Source organism: Ambystoma mexicanum, chromosome 3p, assembly GCF_040938575.1.
Source record: "Ambystoma mexicanum isolate Mex_15411 chromosome 3p, UKY_AmexF1_1, whole genome shotgun sequence".
Taxonomy (NCBI): Eukaryota; Metazoa; Chordata; class Amphibia; order Caudata; family Ambystomatidae; genus Ambystoma; species Ambystoma mexicanum.
Window position 1 is genome coordinate 1,202,316,940 of NC_090925.1, and position 26,282 is coordinate 1,202,343,221.

The 26,282-nt window shown below is 43.7% G+C and overlaps 1 protein-coding gene across 4 annotated transcripts in view; it reads right to left on the reverse strand.

Moving 5' to 3' along the window:
* The window catches only part of LOC138581355 (neuropeptide Y receptor type 6-like), a 323,800-nt gene that overhangs the window by 73,665 nt on the left and 223,853 nt on the right, over window positions 1-26,282 (reverse strand). For 2 of the 4 annotated variants that reach the window (XM_069652629.1, XM_069652628.1), the window contains exon 1: window positions 17,488-18,084. The exons of the other annotated variants lie outside the window; for them this stretch is intronic. The gene's annotated coding sequence lies outside the window, so the exon portion shown is untranslated. Of the gene's footprint in view, window positions 1-17,487; window positions 18,085-26,282 lie in introns of those variants that run through there. 4 annotated transcript variants of the gene reach the window in all.

A 26,282-nucleotide genomic window follows, 5' to 3' on the forward strand; every position in this document is an offset into this window, starting at 1 on the left:
CTATACAGGTGCCGGGGAGTATAATAGCAGCGGGAGGAGAAAACAGGACAGCGCACCAAGCGAGTAAGAAACCAAAGTACCGCGTTAGCAGGTGTGTCGAAAGTTAGTGCACAGGCGATTAGTAAAGCTGGTACTAATATTTCCGGATGCAGCGAACAAATCCAGGGGCAAGAGGAGGAGCGATGTCGGGAGGAAATCCGGAGGTTCGATAGCCAAGGAAGTCAGCAATTAGGGAAAAGGGGACCAGGCTTCAGAGACCAGAGAGGGAACAGACGAAAGCAGTCCTTAAGCAAACCAAAAAAATCAGGATACCTGGAAGTCAAGAATACGGATGCGACTTAACGTGACAAGAGCAACACAGTTAAGGAGCACCTAGGGAACGTTTCTCACTGCTACTAGTAAAGTTCCCTACTGGAAGCCAGGAGGTACGTCGCTTCCGCATCATGTGACCGTGTTTAGACAGGGAATGCTGGATGATGTAGTTCTTTTGCGCTTTCAGCTGTAACAAGCGCCACGGCAACCTCTAATTGTTTTTGACCCCACGGCTATACGGGGGAATCAAACACCGGGGCATGACAGTAACATAACATGAAAGAAGGTTGGCAGTCTGTCACCACATGCTAGTACCCTCCCTCAAGTGGTCCAAAATGTAAGGGCAATGTCTTCTTGCTTGTGGAGCTTCCCCTTCCACATACAATGTGTACTAGGACCCTGGCCCAGTCCATGGTGCTGTAAATACTCTTTGGCTAATGCAGCTTTGTTAATTTATTTACTTTCTTTCCTGGACTTTGTAACACAATGCAGTGCCTCAAAGCACTGGGAAGCTAAGGCAAGGCAGCATGTCAGTGTGGCATTTAACACAAAATTAAGAAAAAAAGAAACTTTATGTCCAAATCTTGGCTCTGACGCAGCTTGTCAGCTGGGCTCGGCAACACAGTTCCTTTACTGTTTTCAGGAGTGGTTTCATATAAGCCATAGCGCAAAAAGTCTCCACATCACACACAGGCCCACTTGTGCACATCTTGAACCCGATGTGCGACCACACAATACTTATTTCTAGGATCGTACAGCTCCAAAAAGAAGAAAAATCTATATATTGAAGGGTGACCAGATTTTTTTTTTAAAAACCCTGGACGGGCCATCAAATAGACGTAGGATAAGGTAAACGCATACAACTTTAGTCCTACTTCTATGTCGGTGGCCTGTGGGGGGTGGAGGGAGGGGAGAGGGTGTGCTAACATGCACACGCCTCATTGGAGGAGAGTGCCAGGGATGGAAGAAGGGCGGAAATTTCACGCCCCCTTTCGTGCAAAAAGATTTGTGGGTCCCGGCAAAAGAAGGGACGATATCCGAAAACCCGGACGGAGTTTATAAAAGAAAAAAACTCCGGGGACCCCCGGACGTCGGGCGATTTCCCCGGACTGTCCCGGGAAAACCCAGACGTCTGGTCACCATAATAATAATAATTAGGCATTTATATAGCGCTACGAACCCTCAGGTATCTGAGCTCTGCTTATATATTGCGATAACCCTTGTTACGTCCAAAAAACAAACCATATGCATCATATTAATGTTATGTTATGTTAATTTATACCATGCACTAATACCACCCAAGAGCATTCTCCAGTCGCTCACGTGGCTCTGCCAGAAAGAGGAGAGGAGCTGGTTAGTGAGGGAAGAATGAAACGATAGGTCCAGAACCAGGAGAAAGTGGCATCTGTGTGTGTTGTCGTGCAGATGGTAGGTTGCGTGCACTTGCTTGTTGTATCCATACGGGTAAAATCTAGTGTCCGGGTTTGTTTGTTGTAAGTGTGTGTTGATTGTGTTGGGTGTGTGTTAGGGTATAAGTTGGCTAGCCCAATGGGCATGTATCGTCTTTGGGTGGTGTGTTTGAGGAAGTAGAAGCGGGGTAGTTAGTGCATTGGTACTCGCTAATTTCATCTATGTGGCTAATCTACATAGTCCTATCGGTTGTGACAAATGACTGATCTCCATAATTCTATCTAAGTGTGAGGCACGGTTAATCTTCTCAATTCTATCTGAATGCGGTACGTGACTAATCTTCACAGTTCTATCCAAGTCTGGCACATGGCTAAACTTCAGAATTCTCTCTAAATGTGATGCATGGTTAATTTTAACAGCTCTATCTAGAAGTGATGCATCGTTAATCTTCACATTTCACTCTAGGTGTGACGCAAGGAAAAACTTCAGAATTATATCTAAGTGTGATGCATGGCTAAATGTCACAATTCTATCTAAGTGTGATGCCTGGTTAATCTTCACGTCTCACTCTAGGTGTGACGCATGGCTAAACTTCAGAATTCTATCTAAGTGTGATGCATGGCTAGACTTCACAATTCTAAGTGTGACGCATGGCTAAACTTCAGAATTCTACCTAAGTGTGATGCATGGTTAAACTTCACAATTCTATCTAAGTGTGATGCATGGTTAATCTTCACGTCTCACTCTAGGTGTGACGCATGGCTAAACTTCACAATTCTATCTAAGTGTGACGCTTGGCTTAACTTCACAATTCTACCTAAGTGTGATGCATGGTTAAACTTCACAATTCTATCTAAGTGTGACGCATGCATAATCTTCATAATTCATTTTAAGTGTGACGCAATCGACACTTCTCCCTAGAGGAACACAGTGTATCGCAGATGCAGTACCTGAATTTACTTGGTATGAAGGAGCCTAATTAGCTATCTTCCTTTCAGAATGCACACTCATAGACTCTTTCCTCTAAAGCATTTTAGAATACTGTTCTTGCTCAGTAGCACACAGAAAGCACAAACACGGCTATTTATTTATGCCAACAGGGGCCTGAACAACGTTGTTTAATTGAGATATTGCTGTGACCTATACCCGTCGTGATTGTAATTAAGACGCATTCATCGGGAATTCATAGGTTCGTAATAGTGCCCTATTGTCATAAATGTAAAACTGCATGGAGTGTTAACGCTTCTGGGCCCGGCAGGTTTATTAGACGTTCATGTATTCACTGAAATCCAAATGGCTATTTCCTTGCTGGCAATGTGCTTATATTCCCTTATGCTTCCATGTACGGAAACTCGAGCAACAGGAGCTATGCAAAAATGTGCGCTGTGTTATTGTGCCAAGCATGTTCTCGACTAAGCAGCCTTCGCCTACTATTTAGAGGGCATACACCTTCAAAGACCAGGTTGTTTGCTTCTCAGACTCTGAATAGGGCAGAGGAATAACATGTCTCCCCCATTGTGGCTCTCCCGTGTTTCAGAAAGAATACCTAAAACAATGCTACACCAATAGTGCACACGATAGGGCCCCAGGCATCTGCATGGTGTAGCCGGTAGGCAGGAAAGAGATCTAACTACAGATGGTTATGTATGTGTGGCAGGGAGATGTAGGCAAACAGGAAGTTAACCATTATGTCGGGTGGAGTAACAACAAAAAAATGTGTGAAGAGTAAATGAGCTCATGAAAATAGGGGTGGGTTAAAGATATTAAAAAAGGGCTATCACAGGTGGCCGAGCAACACAAAGTTAGAGAAGTTGCAGGTTTAATATATATGTGAAGAATCCACATAACTTATATATTATCCACTTTGTTTTCAGGAAAAATACTTAAACACAGATATTACTAACCTGATGAAGGGCACACCTGTGCACGAAACGTGTCGTAGTCAATTGGAGTCAACTTGCCGAGATATACCATTCCTCTCCACTATCTCTATCTCTACCTGTGGTGTTCCGCAGGGGTCTAACCTGTCTCCCTGGTTGTTCAAACAATACCTGGCACTTCTTGCCCATTGCATTGCCATTCTCTGCCTCAACTTTCACTGCTATGCGGATGACACTCAACTCATTTTCAGGCTCCCTTCCACTACCTCTTCTCCTTCTCTCATCTCTGACTGTCAGCCCGCCATCCAGGAGTGGTGTGCCACCAATTATCTCTGCCTTAATGCCAGTAAGACAGAGATTCTCCTCATCGGCACACCTGCTCCCTCCTTTCCTGTCACTCTCTGGCCGACCTCTCTTGGCCCTCTTCCTGCTCCCACCTGTGAGGCTAAAAGCCTCAGTGTCATCTTCGACTCCACACTTTCCTTCTCTCCTCACATCTCTGACGTCTCTAAGAAGTCACATTACCAGCTGCACCTCCTGAGAGGTATTCTTCCTTTCCTCTCCTTCCCTCAGAAGCCCATTGTCTCTAGAGCTCTGGTTCTCTCTAGGTTGGACTACTGCAACAGCCTCTTTCTAAATCTGCCTGCCTCTACTCTCCACCCTCTGCAACTCATCCAAAACAGGACTGCAAGACTTGTCCTTGGCCTCAAGCCCAAGGATCGGATCTCGCCAGGACTGAATTCTCTTCACTGGCTCCCAGTGGTGGCGAGGGTTAAGTTCAAAACCCTCTGCATTGTCCACAAGGCCTTCTGGGACCTGGGATCTCAATACCTTCAACTCTTTCATCCTAAATATCTTCTCTCTCGAGCTCTCCGCTCATCCACCTCCAACTCCCTCATGGTCAGTCGCTTCTCCAAGCAGCGAGTTGGTGCTAGATCTCTTTCTTCTGCTGGGGCCTCCCTCTGGAACAGCCTCCCAGCCTATCTGAAACTTGAGGAGAACCATACCTGGTTCCGGAAGCACCTCAAGACCTTCCTCTTTGCTTCTGCTTTCTCTTCTCCTCTCCCCTGCTGATCTCCTGGCTGAATCTGAAATTGCACTGGTTACCTGGCTAACCTCTGATATCGGGCTCAGGTCCCTTCCCCGCCAGTTGCACACCTGCACTGCCCCCTGGTAACCTCTGCACTTGGGGATTGTTCCTGTATCCCTTCAGCCCCTACTAGCACTTGACCCCTGATATCTGCTCTTACCCTTGCACTTGCCACTAGCTGGACACTTTTATTTATTGTCTTTATTTATTTTACTGTTATCCTATGTACTGCACTGCCCCCTCCTCTTTGCCCTGCACTTTTCCCCTTCCCCTAGCCCAGCACTTGCACAATCTCAATGTCACCTGGCCTAGTAGGATCGCTGCCTGTCTTCCCTCTGTTTCCCCTCCCTTGCGTCGTCGCACCTTGAAACACTTGTGTATAGGCGCATTATAAATGCCATATCATATCATACCATCTTCTCTCAGCCAAGAACTCCTTTCCATTAAGATATCTGTTTTTACGAACTCTCTAATAGTGAATTGTTTTTGTTATATTTTGTTTTATCCAGAAACACGTACATAACTGGCCTTGTTGGCCGGAGATTCCATGTAAATCATGTTGATATTGAAAAGCTCTTGTTCCTAATGAATGTTGTGTGAATTGTTTGTCATAGCACACATTGAATAGTAAATATCTTCACTCTTTACTTTTGCAGCTACCTAATTTTCCACAGTAAATTGTTTTTGACACCTTTTGAACTTGTGCCCATTGATTTAAGTTTTAGGCAATCCCTTTTGCCCTTGTGTGCCCAGGTCTTGGCCCCTGAATGCTTCGAGAGACCCCCTTTTTACAGTACTTTATTGGGATCTTGTAGCCAAGATCAGACCCGGAGCACCTAAAATATGCCTAATCTATTTCAGCAACTAACTGAAACAACTCTTTACTGACAAACATTTAAGAGTGCACCTCTACACACATTTCTTCTGAAGACAAAGAAGCGGCCAGATCCTATGGAAGCTGTTTTTGCTGCAAAGGTCATGACTTGGTAAATCTTGATGAATTATTGAAACTTGAATCCTTCTAAGATGGAAGTCCTGATAGTCAGACAACCTTCCCCAATATCGATGGCTTCTGGCCTTCTTCTCTGGTCAACCTCTGCATCCTGTTTAACACCACTCTTTCCATGGCACAAAAGATGACCCAAACTTTAAATTGACTATTCGCCAATGTATTCAAAAAGTAAATAATTCAAGCCACTGCAACCCTGGGTGCACATTTCCTTTTCCTTAAGAATGCTAGTGTTGCTACCACAATTGCCATCACTTTTTTTAAATGGCTGCCTCTGCACCTATGTTTATGGAGAAACAGTGAACCAACGGAAATAATTCACTGCAGTCGCAAATGTTCCCGACATATTATGTACTCAGTGCCAACTCCACATGTAATGAATATTAGAACTCCTTTCATTCCGCCCAAAAACAAGTATATACTTTCTTCACACTAAAATAACTTATAATTTCAACCAAAATATGTTAGAGATTCAATTTTGTATATTCCAATCTCTTGGGGTGCAATAACAAACAAGCACACAAAGCTGACACGTGTTTCTTTTATGTCTCGATGCTTCGTTAAGACTTGTACATCTCAAGCAATCTTCCCAATAACATGTTCATTTGTTTATACTTTCAATGGTTTTGGACCTGCAAAATCAACCATTTTTAAGGTTAACTTTTCAATCTTGAATATGTGGTTATATTCATTTCAGCATTTATGTATAGCCCCCACCTTGTTTGCTATTTTACGTCTGTGTTGGACGTTAAATTTAACCACCTCGTTTTACCACAGTGTGCACTATAATACCTTTTAACTCGTTGTTTTTGTTTTTTTTGTAGGGTGGAATAATTGCTTCATGTTTAGTGTCAGCTGCATGTTACAACACATTGCATGGTTTAATGTACTGTGTCGGGTCAGAAGAATGTCACAGACTCTTGTAAGACATTTCAAGTGTGTATTTATTAAAGAAAAGGTTCATGCCTATCTCTCCCTACTTCATTGGGATGTTCCCTACCTAACAAACTAGCTATGGTGCTCGTAAGTCATCATTGAAGGTCTTAAAGAATCTGTCCACTGTCCAAATGAACCCTATCTGAACCCACCACTATCTTACCAACTAAAAACAGGAGAATGACACCTTTTTCTGCTGGGCTTTGCTTCTCGCAAACTTCTTTTCAATAGCTCATTTTTTAACAATCTCTTGTGACTTCTTTGATCAGTTCATACAATTCTCTCAGTACTTTTTTATGCTTTTGTATCTTCTCAAAATGGGTCTCCTCTATTATAGAGTGATATCTTCACCCATGTCAATGGTTTCCTTTTGTTTACTACTCCCTTCTTTAGTTTTCCTACAAAGAGTTATTGTCCCCTTTCCCCTGGATAACGCTTTCCAACCATTCTCTTCCTTTCTATGTAGGTCGCAGCCTTTGTTCTCTGTATTTTATATGTCTTTTGACATGTATTTCAGTTAATCCTTCTCCTCAGGCTTTTCTCTTATAGCGTTGCTCTTTTTCTTAATTATACTTTCCTTTCTTTGACTGTCAAGAGGATGAGTACTCTTATAGCGATTATCATCCACTTCTCTCACTTTCAGTGTTATATTCTCAGTATCTTGACTGGGATGAGTATGTAACAGTTCTCATTCACTTCTCATGTTTTCACTGTTATATTCTCGTTATCTTGTTTGGGAATAGTTTGAATAGTCTTGTAGCGATTCTCATTCACTTCTCTTGCTTTCACTGTCAAATTCTCATTATCTTGACTGGGACGAGTATGAATAGTCCCATAACGATTCTCATTCACTTCTCATGCTTTCACTTTATATTCTCGTTATCTTGACTGGGACGAGTATGAATAGTCCCATCACGATTCTCCATCTCCCTCTCGGGTCTCCCGTTTTCCCTGTTACCTGGTAATCTCAGGGATAACGTCACTGGTGTTTCTCTTTGTTCGGATTTGGCTCTCCTCTTCTCCTGTCTGACTTCCTTTCTTCCTTCGATATCTCATACTCCGTATCTTCCTCTAGGATGGCCTTCCAGTATCCAGTGTAGCGGGCCGTTATGCAATTCTAGCCGCATAGTGGTTTCAACATAGTTGCAAGGACCGCCGGTCCACCACGGGACCTTTGTGCTCATGCCACCACTTGCTGCTTCTCGCGCTCTCCAGCTTACAGGACGCTGTGCGTCCAGCTTTCTGGGTGCGGCTTGGCAGCCGGTTTTTAACAAGCAGGCGTCTCAGAGTTCACAGTCTACTCCCCTCTCCGGTGAGACGTAGTCCTGGACCTTCTCCAGCATACCTCTGTGTGTCTCTCTCTCTCGGCCTGCTGTGGCCTCTCATCTCCTTGCTTCATCCTCCTCTTCTCAGTTAAATGGCAATTTCCATTTGAAGGGATATTCACAAATTCTGGTTCACAATAACACATAATTGTTCCTTCTTTATACAAGTCATTGCAGGGCAGGCCTGAAGAGGTCATGCTGGGAGGATCTTCAGGGAGTTCCTCACAGGAACGGGAGTCCTTGTCCACACAGGGGGAGTCTCTTCCGGTGAGGTCCCCCTTGCCTCAGCCCCTGGGGAGCGTGTTGCAGAGTGGTCTCACATGCCTGGCCTCACAGGGGGGGTCCCCTTGAGGGGAAAGGACGAATCCCCACAGTTCATCACAGTACCATATTCCTCCATTTGTTCATCTGTTTATATTGGTATAGCGTTCTTGCTTTCCTGTTTATTTTAGAAGGTTAACTATGACCAAACCCCATGGCACGATAAGGAACATGTTGTTGCTGAAAAGTCATTCAGCATTTCCCTCAGTCCCAAGGTTTTAATTTAGGTATTCAAATAAACCTTCTTGTCTGCATTTAGTTGCCTATCTCAGTAAACCATCTCTATGAGTGATGTCAATTCTGCATCGTATTCCCATATAACCTGCTAAGAGCTGACATAAAGGGGCCATTTTGAACTGTTAGTGCTTATCATTACTCTAATAGTCACAAAACCTGTATTTGCAACAATATGCTTAATTCCTAATTGTTATCAATTGTTTTTTAAATACATTACAGGATATTTTCCAGTGAGTAGGTGAAACCTTCAGTGAACTCTGTGGTTCCACAGATAAAACACTGCAGTTCTGCAACTTCCTGAAGCAGAGATTTCAGCACGACACAAAGAGGCTCAGATGCATTGAGCCTCATTCTGAATGTGATGGTAATTTGGTGGTATTTCTACTGAATTACCACTGGAATCAGTTACCATTACTGTCACTTGGTCCCATGGGTTGACCATGGAATTACAAGTGGTGGTAGAGGGGTGTTAGTTCCTATTTTTGGAGGAAAAGTGGAGGATTAACATCCAGTTTTTTATTCCACTTTTCCTCCAAACTCGGAATTCAACCATGCAGTAAAATGTTTCTGCTGATCAGATGCTTTTACAAGCAAAGATTGTGGGGTAGATCGCACTCTTCTGCTCGTGCCTCCCTTTGGAATGGCCTCCCTGCCCCTCTCAGACTTGAGCTGGATCTCCTTAAGTACTGCAAGCTTCTCAAGACCCTCATCTTCCCTTTCTCCTTCCCGCTCCCTCTCCCCTGCTAATGTCCATCTCTGACTAATTTTGACTGGCGGCCTGGTTCCTTCTGATCCTTACAAGGCACCAGCCCTCCGTGACTAGTCTATCCTAGCACTTCGTCTCCCCTAACCTGCACTTGCCCAACTGGGCTCCCTCCCCGTGCAATAGCCTGGCTGGGCCTGCACCCCTATTGAGTCCATCCAGCCCCATCCTCGCACTTAGCACGAGGACCTTTTTCCCCTGCATATTCTTAATTCCCCTGGCACTGGTCCACCTGGCCTCCCCTTAGCACTCGCCTAGCCCATGGGCACTTCACCGACTGCCTCCTCCCCCAGCTTTTGCACACTCACCCCTCCAACCTGCACTTCCATTGCCTCCTTAGCATTAGCGCATTCCGCTCTGACTGGCAATCCCCCCCGCCTCCCCACTCCCCCACACTTCTTGTTACTGCACTTGCACGATCCGAATGACACAAGGCCTAATAGGACCAATTTGTTTTTCTTCATCCCTGCCCCCCCCCCTCTTTGTCTTGTTGTGCCTTGAAACACCATTGCTGTATAGGTGCTTTAAAAATACCCAATAAATAACAAATAAATGAAGTACAGTATAATTATGGTAATTCTGTTATGTCAAAAAAGTGGAATTACCACCACTTTTTTTTACCACACCACAAATTCTAAAAGAGGCCCCTCAGCAGGATCAAGAGAGATGGATTAAAACCCAACGTGGTGGACAGGGCTTTCATAGAATTTAACCCAATCTCTTGAGCCCAAAACAGTTACAGTTCTACCCAGAGAGCAGCCCTCATCAAATTACCAGCTACAGATCCAGACCTTCACTAGAAGACCCACCCATTGAAAGTACAGGACACTGTCTAAAATCCCCCAGCTCTAGTACGGTAGTGTGGATTGTATGAGGGGGCTGTCGCAAGGTCTGAGTAACATCAGAGGAGGAGGTGGCAGTAGTTGCAGAGGAGGAGGCGGCAGTAACATCAGAGGAGGAGGTGGAAGCCCGATCAGAGGAGGAGGTAGAAGTACTTCAAAGGAGAAGACAGTTTATGGGGAAAAGGAGGGCGACACCTTTGCTAAAAAGAGAAAGAAGGTGTGAGGGGTGGTCGAGGCCAAGCATACTCAGGATGATCGAGGAGGAAAGAGACACCGATAGGGAGGATGGAGGAGGAGTCTGGGTGGTGGATGTTTCCCTGAGAACTGAGAATGAATGAATCCCAGAAACAAGGAAGTGGAAACGGCCCATGGAGGTCATCAATGACTCTTGGAAAACCTTCACCATGATGGGACACAAGAGACTGTGCACCTGATGCAGAGATTGTTCACCTTTGACGAATGGGGATTGAAGAAAGGGCTGGGGAACCCTTCAGATACCACGAAACAGGAACACGAAAAGGTGATGTGTTATCCCACCTGGTACAAGAGATTTTATTCTTGGTTTATTTTCAGGCCGTTTTATTGACATGTATGTCGAAAAAAGACTTTGAACAACTCCTGTGTGTAGTCTTCTGGGTCGCCCTCTGACATCAACAACAAGAGAGTCTAACCAAGAAGGGATAGACAACTCATAATGGCATCAGTCCTCAGTCATGACTGGTTGCCCAGGCCATGTGACCCAGAACAGTCAAAACCACCCTTACCACTTGCAACAAAATGACAAATCTCATGACCTATCACATAGGATACAGAGTCTCTTTTACAATTGACACAGCTGCAATGTCTTGCATAATTCACCCATGCTCCAGTACCAAAAGAGCTATTACAAATACTTTCTGCATTTTCTGTTTTCGCTCTATAAGGGTGGATTTTTGTTTGGGTTTTCCTAGATAGTTACTTGCATTTTGGTTTGTTTAATCAAAGTATACATATTTGTATAGAACATTAAATTGGGCATTTGTTTGATCTTATCTGGGGCCTTTGTACTATTGCTGTGTGGGTTCCTTCTGTGATGACATTCACACCCCTCTTAAGAATATAGCATGCCCTCTCCCCACTTTACCACAAAAAGGCAAAGTAGGAATATCTTCTGCTGACGGGGCCTGTTTTATCTTTATGCTTGGGATCAAAGTTGGTTTGTAGTAGTGTGAGGTTGAGTAGGCGATTAAGCCACTACTCATCCCTGTACTTATGCAGAGCAGTAGTCATTTTGACACGATTATCACTTTCGTGTACATCCATCGTCCACTCCAATTTTTAGTATATATAGTTTCACAATGAGATTTTAATCATAGGGATGTGTGGTCAGTCTAAAAGCTGCAGATCAGTTACGTCTTTGGTTTCATCATCTGGGTATATTGACATGAGCATTGAATTGAAATGAATTGATATTTTATTGCTATCACGCTCGGACACAAGTGTTTTACAGCGCAACAAGGCAAGGGAGGGAAACAAGGGAGAACAAAACAACAATCTTACTAGGCCCAGTGACATTGAGAACATGCAAGTGCATGGGAGATGGGGAGGGGGAAAGTGCATGGAAGGGAGAGAAGTGGAAAGTGAAGAGCAAAGTAGAAACAGATAAATATTAATAATAAATACGGCAACAAACAGTGGTAGTGCAGCCAACAAGTGGGGACCAGAAGAGGTCCTGGAAATAATGTTCAAAGTGGCCCCCTATGGCACATTTTCAGCAGGCCCAATGCTTTTCCTATGTGAAAATTTGAAAATACCAACAGAAAAGAGGCCCTTAGTGCAGAGGCCCACCGGGAAATTTCCAGAGTTCCCTATAGGCCAGTCCACCCCTGGCCACTGACCAGCTGGGAGCTTGCCACTGGCAGTGCCTTGTAATAGTGACTAGACTGCACAATATATATTCTGCAATGCCAGTGTATCCCTGTACTTCAGCCCTTGGGTAAAAGAGTAAAGGAGAGCAACCTGCAGCCATGAACCCAGTGCCTGATCGGAATTCTTGTGGGGCCATCCATGCAGGCAAACGTCTTCAGATGTTGCGCTCTCCAACCAGGCTGAATGCCACCGGCTGCCACCAGTTGCAAAACCGTGTGCTTCTGTGCCCCGCACCTCTGCAAAACCGGTTGGGCTGCCGTCAGGTTCACCAAGATCACCATTTCTACTGTCCTCTGCTCACAGACAGTCTCTGGTTGCTTTAATGTCACCTCAGCACAAAGGAATTTAAGCGTGCGTAGTCAAAATGGAACTTTCGCGAAAATTACCGGAAGTCGGGCTGCTTGTTAAAATACTTCATGCTGATTACTGCTCATTTATAGACCGCACCACATATTGGAGTTGCTAGTATGCAACGTAGGTGATTCCTGAATGCGATATCTACACAAAAGGCCCCGAGCGGCACAGTGTATCGCCATCTTGTATGTGTTCATAAAAACTGTTTCATCACCACGTTATCCACACACCCCTTCTCTGGCAAGCAACTCCCCTTTGTGCGGGTTCAGGTTTTTTTTTCCTTCACTCACATGTGACCTATTCACACAGGTGTGCATATGAGTTCTGAAACATACGTCAAGATGAACACATAATGATCTGACCGGCACAATATAAGACGCCCATAAAGTGAGATTGTGGAATGAGGAGTTGCTTTGGAAGGCCCCACTAAATGAAGGGGGGTGCGGTGGGCACACGGTTTATGATTCTGTAATAATGAAGTGAACCTAGGACGTGGAAAATGATTGCCGCAAAGATTAATTGAATATATTGTCATTATTTTATTGCTGATTAGTGTAAAAGCATGTGTACACGGGCCAAAGTGCGTAAAGAAAGTAATGTTTAGAGTGTCAATATGTTTTTTGGTACACTCCTGACCTGACCTCTCTCCCTCAGTGTTTGGAGTCACGGTCCCAATGTTACTTCTACCTCCATTGGAATCCCCACTGAAATAGCCGAAAAGCCTGCAGAACTACACCTCCCAGAAAACTGTGCATTTGTGCAGTCTAACGTCCATTGAAATCCCTGCCGAAATAGCCAAAAGCAAGCAGAACTACAACTCCCAGCATTCTGTGCGTTCGGGCAGTCTTCGGGGTTGTCATTCACACAATAGGACCAACACATATTTTCTTGCACAACAGCTCCCCTAGTGGTGACCAAAGGCGAAGCGCGGCTGCAGACAAACATACATCTGGCCTTTTATGTAGTATGACAGCGCCAGCCTAGCTTGAGAGCCTGTAACCAACCCTTTGAAAGGGAACACATATATAAGAAAGTGGAAACTCAAGGTGGTTATTTGTTTTTTGCCTATGCCTGTCATTTTATGAATGAAATATCTTCAAGCTTATATGACAGAATACCACAGACCAATCAGAGTAAAGTACATCAACCTCACCACCTAAAAGAAGAGCCGCCTCCTACCCTCCTTCTGACTGGAGCATCAGTGCACCCTTCTGAGGTTAGTAGCCCAGCCCAACCAACGCAAGATGGGGACATCGTATGACCGCCAATAATATGCTGACATGCTACCTTCGGTTCTTTTCTGGTGGTAGGAGATTACATAATAACAAGTTACGGTAGAGCAATGTGGTCCAAAGGCCTATGTGAACAACCAGCGCAATTGCTCAATATTAGAAATTTAAAAAAGGCAGCGTTCAACATGAAAGTGTGAGGGTGCCAGGACCAAGAACCCTCAGTAAGCAGTAAATTAGATGTAATCAGTGAACTGCTCCAATTATCAGTGATACAGTAACAGTTGGGTTATATTTTTAATTCCCTTCCACAGCCTGACACGTGTTTCGAGCAAGGCTCTTTTTCAAAGGCTGTACATAATAGCAGATATACAACCAATAATACATTCATAAATAAATTTACAACATACCAATGTAGCAAACATCAAGGGGTTACAAGGGGATTAGCCAAAAAAAATAAATGTGTGTTACATAATGCCATATCATTGGATTTAAAAGAACATTTCATAAAGTAAAACATTTTCCATGCAACCAATTACCGTTCAATAAGAGGATCCATCCGATTACAAACCCAGTAAAAAGGATGACAAAACAACAAAATAAAAGATTAGGTGTGTGCGGTGGAAAACAACCATAGATAGAATGATGTATTGAATCAACTAAATGGATCAAAACTGACTAATTATATTTACCGTTGAACTTGTCCGAAAAGAAACTCTACGGCAAGAAAATAATTTAGCAAAGATTAGCTATTACCATATACGTTCAAAAGCAACCAATTTTACCACATTAAATATGAAAATTGATAGAAAATAAAATCGTGATTACCTTAGTATTACTTGCGGTTGCAATGACCATTATATAAATACTGCAAAAATCCACGTATGAAAGGGAAATGTTGCCCGTAGATTACACCACACAACCCGTTCAGAACGAGTCACGTATCCATTGTCAATGGGTGATTGGGCAATTAGCAAGAGAAAAAGAAGGAAACAGGCTCTGAATTAGATAAAAGCGACTAATTGGAATACAGGGATCGTATCAAAAGAGCAGGCGTGCCTCTTACCAGCCTTCCGGCAACAACAGTGTACATGGAAAAGCGCGCGCGCGTGATGCTACTCGTATAGTTAAAAAGAAAAACTGGATCGCATAGGCAGCAACATGACAGAGCAAACAGCGGCGGCCATGTTGGGTGAGGGAGAGGGCCGGCTCTAGTAAAGTGATATTCTCTCGAGCCATATTTAACACCTTAGAATTCACCAACAATTTATGGGAATAACGCAGTTATATTAAATGCTTTTACATGCATAATTACGTAATGATACAAATTATAATAAAAAATGCCACCCAGGAAATAATGAATACAGGTTATGCGGTAAGCACACAGCCTGTCGGTGCTACTACGTCTAAGTAACCACTTAAGGCTCAATTAAATTAAAAAACATTCCAATTCATCTGGCACATTTTCTAAGCCGATGATAAAAAGAATAATCTTGGCGGTCTGAAAGAATATGTTATCACAGGTTGTATATTCAACCGCACACACCCATTGATACATCATGGGACATACTTGAAACAGAAGTTCCCATTTCAATAAGAATTCCAAATAAAATTAAGTAACAAAAGGAACACGGTAATCAGGTGTAGCTACCCAAGTGTCAGTGGCACAAAACCAGCTTGAAATATGAAATTGAGTCATAAGAAAACATGAAATTCATGATCGGAATTGAGTCCACGGTTTACCAATCTATGTTTACAAATAAGTCTTGCCTCTAGTTGTCTAAGTCTAAGTTCCATATTGCCACCTCTTTTTAAGGGGCGTATTTGAGACAACCCAATAAATTTTAAATCCTTAAAATCATCCAGTTGATGTAGAGTCTGCCAATGCAATGCCAATGGATATTTGGCATCCTGTTTGTGCAGAGAGGCCAAATGCTCCCGAATGCGAATTTTGAGTGGCCTAATGGTGCTCCCAACATAAAATAAGCCGCAAACACATATAATACAATACACCACAAACTTGGTGTTGCAATTAATAAACAAATTAATTACATGTTTGCCTGTTGTGCCAAAATCAAGCTCCACAGATTCAAATGTATGTGAACACATATTGCAATTCCCACATTTGTGAAACCCATTCAAGCGCCCTTGATCTAACCATGTTCTAGCAGTAAGTACTGGTGCCATAAAAGACGGGCATAAAAGATTTTTAAGAGTAGGAGCTCTACTAAAAACTATTGAAGGGTTAGGTTCCAATAGTTTGGTGAGATCCTTGTCTAGGTGGAGTAAGTGCCAATGACGTTTTAGTATAGCATACACCTCATTACTATCACTGGTGTATCTAGTAATCAACTTGATTTTATTAAAACGCGTGTTAGCTGAGTTTGTTCTAGTTTTGGGTTTAAGTAAATCAGCCCTCTTCATACTGGACACTTCACGTTCAACCTTAGCAAGGAGGTTTGGTTGATACCCCCGTTGTACAAATTGGTCACGTACAAACAGTTTATCCGCTTCAAAGTCAGCATTAAGGGAGCAATTCCGTTTAGCTCTAATGTATTCACCTTTCGGAATATTGTTGATAACAGAGCGTTTGTGAGAACTAGATGAGTGTAAAACTGCATTAACCGAAGTGGGTTTACGAAAAGTTTTAGTGATAAAGCCCATGGGGGACTTAGAGATATTCAAGTCAAGAAAATCCACAGAATCGTTTGAAAAATGATGTGCAAATTGCAAACCCCAATTGTTGGCGTTTAGAAAATTTACAAATTCATTTAGTTCAGCAACATTGCAAGTCCAAATCATAAAAACATCATCAATATATCTTTTCCAAAGATATATCAAGGGTGAAAAAACATTATTATGAAACACATATTGTTTCGTATATGTGTTTAACGTATATGGTAATAGCTAATGTTTTATCTAATTCAGAGCCTGTTTCCTTCTTTTTCTCTTGCTAATTGCCCAATCACCCATTGACAATGGATACGTGACTCGTTCTGAACTGGTTGTGTGGTGTAATCTACGGGCAACATTTCCCTTTCATACGTGAATTTTTGCAGTATTTATATAATGGTCATTGCAACCGCAAGTAATACTAAGGTAATCACGATTTTATTTTCTATCAATTTTCATATTTAATGTGGTAAAATTGGTTGCTTTTGAACGTATATGGTAATAGCTAATCTTTGCTAAATTATTTTCTTGCCGTAGAGTTTCTTTTCGGACAAGTTCAACGGTAAATATAATTAGTCAGTTTTGATCCATTTAGTTGATTCAATACATCATTCTATCTATGGTTGTTTTCCACCGCACACACCTAATATAATAACAAGTTATCCATTCATCCTCATTGAAACGGACTTCCAATAGGGCCAGATGAGTCACATAGCTGAACTGATAACAAGGACCGTCACCTGGAGCTCAACTCCAGAGCAGGACAATGCTGTGTGACATGGTTCGATACCCCAGTTGGGCTTATCGAGCCTTGTATCCGTGTATCCTCAGAAGCTGATCAATTGTGCACCACAAGTAGGTACAAATGGTGACACCAATTATCAGAGTAACTGAATGAATCTGGCATGAAGCTATATGAATCAGCAAATTATTAGCATGTCCCAGGAGGATAGCTCAGCGGCAATGTGCTCGCCTTGTAAGCAAGATGACACAAAGCCACACAGGTTCGATCCCCGGCGCGCTTAGCGTTATGAATACGTAACTAAGACAAAAACAATTACGCAACTAAAAAAAAAAAAAATAGCACCTCGATACATGCAGGCTGTGTGAGCGCTTTAAAAATGTAAAATAAATAAAATGATCAAATAGATATTTGAGAAGCGAACATTCCGAATGGTAAATAATGTACTGTGGATACCTTTCATCCAGGAGAATAATGGATGTGAATGTCTTGCCTTGTCCCTTTGATCTTTTGTTTCTCTTCACTTTTGGCTCCCGCTCTTCTTTCGACGATGTCCGTGTGTTCTGCCTTTGCCCCTTCTCTTTTAACGATTATGTATGTGCACATTCATAAGCATCCATTTTATAGTTCTGCTTTCACAATACTGTCTCAGGTTTGCCTCCCCGCTAACCACATAACACTTGCGTGCACCCTACCCGTGTTGCTAAACACAATGTTTTTCTGCTCCATCTACAGCAGAGACTCTTAACTTGGAATTCGATGTTCTCTTGGGCTGTGCAATACCCTTTTACACCCGCCTCTGATATAAAGAACCTATTTCCTGCGAGGGTGTTTCGTCGCTGTCGAAAGTGAGTTTTACAGCAGGGACTATGTTTCTACAGCTCCGCTAGCGCAGTCCGAGGAATCCATTCAAAAGAAAAAGGCGGAGATGATTGCAAGAGTGGCCAGTGCTGGCCAGAGACAAAGGGAAAAGAGTTGCAAACATTCCGAGCCCACAAACCTTTCTTCAACGCCTCAGTCACGAGCATTTTCTGACAAAAAATAATCATTACCTTCGTCTTGCTGGAAGGTGTAAGATGTGATTTAAAAGCAACTGCCTCTCGAAATTGCTAACAACACCCCTCGCCCCCGTGTGGAACCATGTACCACAAAGGAACACGTAATATCATGTTGTCATGATGGCATCTAAGCACCGCCTGAATATGAGTCAATTCAAAAGACAAAAACGAAACATTGTCATTGACAAATGCAGTCTTGCTTCCACTCAAGCACACATTTCCTGTAAGAGAGGTAGACAGCATGGGAAGTGGGAGGAAGGAACGAAAAGGGGAAGAGGAAGGGGAAAGAGAAGAGAAGAGGAGAGGAGAGGAGAGGAGAGGAGAGGAGAGGAGAAGAGAAGAGAAGAGAAGAGAAGAGAAGAGAAGAGAAGAGAAGAGAAGAGAAGAGAGATGTGGATGGGGTTAGAGGTTTTAGCAAGGTGAGTATAAGGCAAGGCTATTGTTTAACCCCAACTCTCCAGTTCATCACCACATTTCAATGAAATGTCAAGATCCAAAACAAAGTGATGTCATTGATGATTCTATTTGTGATGTCATCTTTCATGTCCTGGGTGTTAGTCTTTGCCGTGCATGATGGTGGAGCAAGTTACGGTGGCATAGCTTACTATAACTGGCACATTTCTTTTGTTTTTTTGCGATTTTACCTTGCAACCATAATGTCCATTTAACAACGTCTTTTTCAATGAGTTTCATAAGTTTTTATCAGTGCAACCTAACCATACTGTCCCTTGAACAAGGTTTTTTCTGTGAATTTCAATGGTTTTTATAAGTGAAATTGTTTCATGATGTTTCAGCACTGTATATAAGTTAATAATTCCTCTTTTAACATATTTGAAAGGACTATAAACCTCCTTTAACAAATATATGTTTTGCAGCGCATGCTGATGTGTGTCATTTTCAGCAGCACACGCTCGGGCTGCAAGTCATATATGAATGGCCTAGGACATGAGGCTCAACCATAAACTTGGCCCCACCAAACCACCCTCATATCTACTGCACATAGCCTGCATCCTGGTGCAGTGCCCACTATAACCCCATTATGTGACCAATGGTCAGTGTTCATGCCCTGTAGCCATGGCTAATGTCCAGAATCCATGGGGCAAGCCACAGTTGGCAAATCAGAGTAGACATTTTTCCTTGACAGGGGGAAGGCCCACTGCCCAGGCACCAAAGTTATATCACTATTTTTTGTACCTACATATTTACACTTTGGAAAAACTAAAACACTGCTCTTTGCGCAAGTTTACTGCAAACCCGTCCAGCAATTCCGGCTGTAGGCATGAGCAGAATATTTTTCCCATTCAAGGCTAGCCTGATTTCGAAACCTTTAGGACCCAACTACAGTTTTGCCTCATCATGACAAAATCCCTTCAAACTTCAAAGTTGGTTATATAATCTTTTTGCAAATCTGTGTGCTGATTCGTCAAACAGTGCCAACATTATAAGCCGTCCAAAGATTTATGGAACCCCCCTCTAATTTTCCCCCTCTTGGTGAAATGGTACCAAACTTTGAACAACATTTAAAGTTGGGTCTATAATTGTATTGCAAACGTATATGTAATTTTATTGAATGGCGCAAAAGATGTAAGTCATCGAATAACTGCTCTTCACTGACCCTGTAATGCACATATGCATGGATGTCCTCGAACATTTGTCAAGGCAACGCACATCACAGCAATGCCCCTGAGCATCTGAGATATTTGCGGAATTTGAAGAAGAATAAACACCCAGTTTTTGGCTTTTTCTAGACATATCCCACCCCATCCTCATCGCCCTTCACCTCCCCCGAGATTGTTTCGATTGTGTGACAAACGTAATGTGGTTTTTAATATGTTTGTATGGCGATGCTCGCGGACTATGGGTGCAGTTCGCAAATCCAACCTGCCATCTGTTTGAGCAGTTTTGATGCACCTCACATTTTTCAATTGACCAATTAGTGTCTGCGTATGATGTCTGCGAACATTACGTGACTCTCTGGGTGGCTCAGAGGCATCCACAGAAACCGAATCAGGAAGTAAATCCGTGGATTGGACGAAGATATCACTAATTTCTTTTCAACTAATTTTTGGCCATTTTTAAAAAATCTACTGGACGGATGAACACCAAGTTTGCTCATTTTTGGGACCAGGCGCCTACTCCTCATCCACATTTGATGCAATTCCATCCAGCGGTTTGGTCTGTAGCCGTGATCAAACAAGAAAAATCCATTCATGTCTATTCGGATTTCAAAGAATTTGGAAGTCCCCCATATAAAACTTTGCCCCCTTGACGTAACTGCACCAAACTTTGCAAAACCATTCAGAGTGGGGTCTATGCCGTTTTTGTAAAGTTTCATGCACATTTGTCAAACTGTGCCAAAGTTACAAGCCACCCAAAAACTGCCCTTTTTATGGGAAGCGCAACTTAACCACAACTACAGGGTCGCTACTGCAGACCCTGTAATATATACATTTATAATAAAACAAAAACAAATCAGAAGTCCCTGTGCACTAAAGCACTGACACATGACAACTGCTTCACACTCAGTACTGTATGGCTTCTTAAAGTGTATCAGCAGCCATAATTATTTTCCAAAGCTAATATGCCGCCAAAACCTTGAATCATGACGATAGTGCCATTTCTTAAGAAGCTTAAAGATCAACCCACAAGATGCATCTGTCTGCAAGCTGATAGAATCACAGCCTTGAACCGGTTTGTTGAGGAGGTGGTCAATCACAAAGCCAAGAGCACCCACTTCATTAGTGATCAGGATTCCACTGTTGGAAAGGCATGCTCTCAGCAGCGATCCCTCCCTCACAAGATCGTCTACATATGTTTGACTGACTAAAAGATTCCCTGATGCTATTACTTCATCCCTTAGCTGTGTTTTGACATGCTGGTCCCAGTCATCTTTATGTCAACCTTTCTGCACAACCAACCCCCTGGTATCTGTCAGGATAATTGCATATGCACCACAATCCTCTATTGCAACGGAGGACTCAGAAAGTTGGCTCTATCAATAATTTCTTTTAATGTGTACACCAAATACCTCTCAGAAGACCTTCCTTCTTGAGGAGGGTATCATTTTGATATCTTTGAATCCCAACCACTTTCCATGCTGTCATGAATTGTACATACCAACCCGTCTAAACTCTTTTGTTTGATAGCAAAACCCCCAAAATAATGTATTAAACAATTTGAGCAAACAGTTAAAACAACCGAACATTCTTCTTAAAAGTGGTCTAATGCTGCATAATTCCTTATCGTGCCTTTGGCAGTTATCCCCATATTTTGCAAGGAAATGTGGAAGGGCTGTGGATCTCCATGACTACAAGAAAACTCTCTGGACATCAAAGTAATCAGTAATGAAAGCTTGGGTTTGTACTTCATTCTTTTGGAACCTTCCTTTACCAAGTATACTCCTGACATGGTCACAGTTATAGTAGACAGAGCAAGGCTAGTATCCTGCAGTGCTTTGAACACTGTGGACGGCTAGCTAACAGACTTCAATCAAAAACTAGCAGAACAACTAGGACTCTGTTGTGTATTCCCTCTTTTTGACCAGCTGTTTTGAAAAACTTGTCAGAGACATCTTTAGCTAAATAACATTTCTTAGAATGATATGGGGCCAACTGCAAAGAATGCTTTGCCTGATAATTTATTTTAAATAGAAAAGGGAAAACATGAGCCACTTTAGAAGAAAGGTGGGGAGTTTTAAGGTTTTGCGAGGAAAGGGCGCAGCTGGGACAGATGGAAGTGTTTATCAGATTCATTTGAGGCAAGGTCATTTGGCAAGGGGGGCTACAGGGAGTGGACTCCATTAACACCTAGAACAGATTTGAAGTGTTAAACAAAGGAATTAATGTAAATTTTCTTGGTAAGTAGACCAGCAAAAGGCAGAAGTAGGGGGGATCTCTGCATACTCTCTTCTGAGAGGTCTGATATATAGAAAAGGGGAATAGAAGCAATCCCTCAAATTATCATCCGATATCTTTACTAGATTCTCAAAAACAGATGGGAAGGTACTGATATGCCACCTAGAGGCCTGGTATTTGTACTCTGAGCCATTTACAAGCTGGTTTTCAACAGGGCTTCTCAACGCCTGACCAAGTTCTCAGCTTGAGCATTATGTTACGAAAATATGTTATTCAGGGGAAATAGTTGATCTATTTAGATTTCAGTGATTTAAAGATGGTGTTTTGTACTGTCCTTCGTAAGATGCTTTGGGAGAAATTTGCAAAGCTAAAAATTCCTATTGCACTTTTGACATTTATAGAACATGTGTACAGCAACAATTTAGTAATGTTCGATTGGGATCCTGGGGGAGAAAACACACGCCATTTCCAACACTAAAGAGAGGCAGGCTGTATATAGTCCTACCATCTCTCTTCGTTGTACATAAACAAGATTGATATTATTTTAATAAAGTTCAAGACAGATGCCCCTGCTCTGAAAAAGGAGAACATTTGGCTGTCCCTGTTTGCTGATTGCGCAATATTAATCTCAGCATCAGCTGAATTGTGTTAATAATAACTGCAGCAGGAAGGAGCCTAGGATACACTTAAGACCAAAAGCATGGCATGCAACATGTGATGCTCTGCCAGATGTGAAACTGTCTGACAAGAAGATAGAACAAGTCAATACTTTGGATTATCTGGGGGTTCACGTACCAGAGATGGAGTGACCATGTCTTAACAAGTGCCATGATCCTGGAAAGATATGTTGTGATGACAAGCAGTTTTGCAATAAGATTTGGAGGAAGGGTTGATGGCTGAGCCAAGAAAATGTATAGGGCCCCAGAAGTTCCTGTCTCATTATATGGGTCTGAGATCTGGGGTGCAAAGAATCTGTCTGCTACAGAGGTCAAAAATTATGTTTTTTAAAAGGCTGTTAGGCCTTCCTCGCAATGCCCCCATATTCCCACTCTTCCTTGAATTCGGTTACCTGGATATTGATTTGACCATCAATAAAACATACTTTATGGAGAGGGCGCTAGAGAGCCGTCCAAGATGGCGGCCTCCCAGTGAGCTCCGTGCAGCTCCCATACCAATCCTGACAAATTGCAGCTTTTGTGGTAATTAAATCACTTGCCAGCGCCATCAGCAAGCTTGCGTGGCAATTTGACACAAGACGCGGCCCCCATTCCATCCGTGGCCTGTTGAGTTGACCCAAAGATCCGGCAAAGAAGTACACCCCCGCCCTGCCCGTGCAGAGCCGAGGCCTCTGGCTGAAACGCTGCAGGCTCCAGAAACGTGAGCGGCCAGCCTAGAAGTAGACCGGCATCCAAAAAAAGAACAGCCAGAGAGCACCAGACACATCCTACCAGTGGTTCCTAGCTGTGGCGGTGCGCTGTCGTATGGGTGGCGGCAGCGCTCAGGAGGGCCCCCGAGAGTCACGGAGAGCCGGCGAGGAGTGAGAGGAGATGCCACCTCACCCTGACGCGCTCCAAAGGGAAAACAGGTACAAGTGCCCCCTGCAACTCTGTAGGCACCCGCCTGCGTCACGAGCGCCCACGCCACCCCGGTCCTCCCGAGTGACACAAGACTGGGTGATAGCCACGGAGCCTCCGGCCCCCCCCGCAGCCAAGACCCCGTGGGCCGATAAGTCCCCAATCAAGGCCAGACCACCCAGAACTATTAAAAGGCGAGCGACACAATGCAGGGACCGCCACAACAATAAATAACTCAACTGAAGCACCCCAGGGCAACGCACGTGACTGAAAGTGGAGAGAGAGCCACACAGCCCCTCACCAGTACACCAGGCAGAGCGCCCGTGGAGGAGAAGCCACCTCCTAGCTGCAACCGCTCATCATCAGACACGGCTGATAAGAACCGTGAACACAAGCTCCCAAGAAAAGAACAGGGGTGTTATCACAGCACAACCCAGGTCTACCTCGAACAATAGATTTAAATCATCCTGCTCAAGCCTAAGGAGACCGGCCCAGCCCCCCGGCTTAACCCCACCACCAGCACAAACCAAGGAGTCCGCCACAAACCACAGTTGGCACAAATCCCCCACCCGGGGGAAAGGCAATAGACCCAGACCTCCTACAGTGTGCAACACCGCCACCATCAGCCGCCGCCCTGATCCCCCCCGAGGCCACGTGAAATGCAGCAGAGCCACGCAAAGCTCAGCCACAAAGCTCTCCGACCCACCAACAACAGCGAGACAATCTACCAGATACAGGCACAGTCACCCAGTCAACAACCCCAAACCTGTTCCAGAATACCACCTGAGTATAAAAGTGTCCAAATCAGCGCAAGAAATGGGAAAAACAGATAAATCACAAAAGAAAAATGAACTTCGAAACCAGTTCCTCCTCCAAAGCGCCCAATTCTAACAGTAGACCACAATCACCTACACAAGCGCCCCTCCAGGAGGAGGAAGAAGTGCAAGACTTTGATATCAGGGAGATCCTACTAGACCTGAAAGCAGCAATTGGAGGCCTGGGAAGCAAACTAGACACACTCTCCGCAAAAGTCGACCAGCTCCAACATCGCCTGGACAAACACGCAGAAAGGCTAGACACAGTTGAACAGCGAGTGTCAGACCTTGACGACGGGGCAATATCCCTAACCTCCAGAGTATCCTCGCTAGAAACACAAATTAAAGCAGTATACACCAAAAACGAGGATTTAGAGGGACGCTCTCGCAGAAATAATATTAGGATTGTAAGTGTCAGAGAACAACAATTTAAGATCAAAATGGAAGAGCACGTGGTGAAAATCTGCATAGAACTATTTGGAGCGGAGACCCTCTCCAAGCTGTTCGTTATAGAAAGAGCACACAGAATCCCCAACACGAGACCAATCCCGGGAACAAACCCTCGCCCTATCATAGCAAAGCTGCTAAACTACAAAGGCTGTGATGCAATACTCAGAGCAGCCAGGGAAAAAGTAGATCTTCAATTCGAAGGAGATAACATACAATTCTTCCCAGACTTCTCCCAAGCAGTCCAGGTGCAAAGAAGATCGTTCACAGCCGTGAAACGCATATTGCAAGATAACCAAATACAATACTGAATGCTTTTCCCAGCAAAGCTCCGTATCCAACATGAAGGCAGAACCCAGTTCTTTAACACACCAGATGAAACCAGTGACTATCTAGACCGCACCAGATGCAGACCCGCTTCGAACAATGGAAGACCACAAAGGAGAGACCGGTTGAGGAAAGATCCACCATAAACCACTCCACAGGAAACGCAAGGCAAAGGCATCATGTTACCACTAATTCCACGAAACAATCACACTCTCTTGGAGGGCTACCAGTGCCCCGAGCACAGCAATGCTGACTGTTTTGCTTAAAAGGGAAAGTCCACCGTGGGCCAGTTGGGGGTTGCCCACGCAAGCGAGGGAAGTTAGTTCTACGAAGAAGTCTTTAACTGCTCACCCACGCACCACAACGTCCATACAACAGAATGTCAACCAGAAGAAAGCAATTTCTAACAGTCTCTTATACGCACCCAAACTCCGGCCACATCCCAAAGCCCAAAACTGGCCCATATCCACCCATCCTCCAGGATGCCAGTGACACTGTTTAAAATTGCCACCTGGAACATTCGAGGAGGCAACCAACCAGCAAAAACCAGGAGGATCCTCCAATACCTCTGAAGACACAAGATCAACATCGCCATACTACGAGAGCCACCTCCTTCCATCCTCAGAACAACACTGGGCCAAGTCCTGGGGATGCCACAGATATTTCTCATCCTACTCAACCTACACTAGAGGTGTCGCAATCCTAATTGACAAAAGGGCACATTTTAGCCTTATCGACTCAAGGAAAGACGCAGAAGGAAGAGCCCTACTAGTGAGAGGAATACTGGCAGGGAAAGAAGTAGTCATAGTAAACTTGTATGTGCCAAACTCCGCAGGACCAAACAACTTTAACTGGGTCATGACTCAACTAGGAAAGACCAACGCAACAACCATTATATGGGGAGCAGACCTCAACACACCGTTGGACTCGAGAATAGACAAATCTCACAACACAGCAGGGAACCCATCCAAGGCAAGCCTTCAAGTCAAAGAGATCTGTCAAACATTTAATCTATCTGACACATGGCGACAACACAACCGGGATGCAAGAGAATACACCTTCCACTCAGCTGTCCACAATACCAGCTCCCAAATAGACTATATTCTAGCATCTACCCACAGTCCATTCAACTGGGAGATGAGCCAAATCCTCCCACAATCCTTCTCAGACCACTCA